This window comes from Frankliniella occidentalis, unplaced genomic scaffold (assembly GCF_000697945.3).
Source record: "Frankliniella occidentalis isolate FOCC.00 unplaced genomic scaffold, Focc_3.1 Scaffold21, whole genome shotgun sequence".
Lineage (NCBI taxonomy): Eukaryota > Metazoa > Arthropoda > Insecta > Thysanoptera > Thripidae > Frankliniella > Frankliniella occidentalis.
The window spans coordinates 3,216,162-3,218,197 of NW_026267151.1; the positions used below are offsets into that span (position 1 = coordinate 3,216,162).

The 2,036-nt window shown below is 54.6% G+C and overlaps 1 long non-coding RNA gene across 1 annotated transcript in view; it reads right to left on the bottom strand.

The window, feature by feature from the left end:
- The window catches only part of LOC127748944 (uncharacterized), a 112,764-nt gene that overhangs the window by 14,371 nt on the left and 96,357 nt on the right, over positions 1–2,036 (bottom strand). The window contains exon 3 of the long non-coding RNA XR_008010867.1: positions 1,494–1,563. This is a non-coding gene — a long non-coding RNA (uncharacterized LOC127748944). The remainder of the gene's footprint in view (positions 1–1,493; positions 1,564–2,036) is intronic.

Here is a 2,036-nt window from a genome sequence, read left to right on the forward strand (position 1 = left end):
CACCGCCCGCCACACACACACACGGAGACTGGACAAAGTTCCGTGGGACCTCAAAACGTCCGAATGTGGGAGCAAAACTTGGGAAAAATGATAACCCCCGGGCCTGGCGCCTCCGAGCCCCACGCCCACAGCCCCCTCCTCTGACTGATCCGCCCCTCAGCCCCGGCCTGACCCCGTTGGCGACACTACAGCGCATACAGACAATGCCCGATACACTGATCAGTATGTGTCGCTTCGAGTGCAACCAAGGCGAAACAAGGGCACAAGAAAATCCCTACCAGATCCGAGGGAACTGCTACTGCTGCAGAGATAGTCGTGAAAGGGGTGGGGAAAGGCGGAAATAGTTGTCCGGTGCGAGAGAAAAGGAAATGCAGCAGGACTTTGTGGACATACTCGCCCCCCAGCCATCGCCGTCCAGGCCGACTTTGTTTTGCACACACAAAGACAACACAGCATAACACAAAACGAGTAGAGTAGCAGTAACTTGCTCGCGAACTTTGCGTGTTGAACCTAACGCTCACACAATGCCCTCCTTGTCAGAGGAGAACGTTAGTTATCACGAGATCTGGAAGAATGTATTGAGAGCAGACTTGGAGAGGCGTGCCACTCACATAAGATATTAGAATTCCCATATTCCCTGTGGGCCTTAATTTACCAGACGTCGGATGGGGGAAGTCCCACAGCATCACTGACAGGCAGCGAAGCAGCAGTCCTGGGGTCGTCCCCGACGCAGCCGACCGCTCCGCCCCGCCAAACCGAAATTATGCAGAACGTAAACTGAGCACGGACGAGGAGGCATGGGATGGCCCGAGGGATACGGGGGAGAGAGATATACAGGGAGAGAGCCAGATGAAGAAAGGGTGGGGGAGGGGGGAGGGCCCCTCGCTTCTCTCTACAAACGAATCAAATCGATTGCGTGTGGGACAGAGTAAATACACGGGTAAATATCTGGGGCGGGCAGCGAGACGGCGGCCGGGACCAGTTCGCCAAGCCTCACCAAGCACCCGCGCCACCATGCCCCACCGCAACTGAAATCGCTCAAGTGTAGTTTAGGCTCTGAACGGCGCGCTGAACGACACAATGGATAATGAAAATACTGTATGCCAAACAAAAAGTGCAACTACAGGTTGAGTCTAGTCTACTCACATAACGCACACGTACCCTGCAAACATGACACCAGTGAAGCAATAACACTCGCCTGCCATGCCGATTCTTGATGCAAGAAAGCCAAGCTACATCCTATCAAAACAAGGGCAGCCGGAGCGCAGTGAGTGGACCGACCTGCGGCTGCCCAAGGGAGGTTAGTGTTCGCCAGTCTCGCCAGCTCCCCAGAGCGTCCGCCCTTCAACTGGCTACATTCCAATTCCCAACTTAGGCTACTCGTTCGGCCACTAATGGATAAGTAATGAACCATGGCATAATCACCCCCTCCCCGGAGCTCCCAATCCCCACCATTTCCCCGTTCCCCTCCCGAATTGGAGCAGGACACTTACCTTGGAGAAAGGACCACACGGAAATGGGCGGCTGGTAAGAAGGTGGGTGGAGATCAGTCCGATGACGCACCTGTAAAACATAAAGAGTTGTCGTTTATGCGTCATAGTAAAGAAAACATGTTTTTATCACTCATAATGGTCGTACATATGAACTTCGTAATTGTACGTTTGTACTGAAAGCCCCCCCCCCCCCTTACACAAACATCCTGAATCTCAATCTATGATCGGTTGCCCGTCACACTAAGTGCATCAAACATCCCTTGCGGTCATTCTAGCCGGGTCGCGGGTCAGTGGTGGGCCGCTGAAAACACGGCTGAAAACAGGAAAGGCCCACATGACACAGTCGCCGAAAAAGGGGGTAGGGGGTCGAATGCTGTGTGGATGGTTATGGAGTGTAAGGGTGGCGCGGCCCTGCCGGTTAGGCTTGTACGGGGAGTTGAGTCTTCCGCAAGCGATCCAGGTAATCGGCTTATAAGAGCGGTAGAGCCATGCACGCGCTCATGGGGCTGGCTTGGCCTGCTGCCCCCAGTGCGCCCCAGTCCC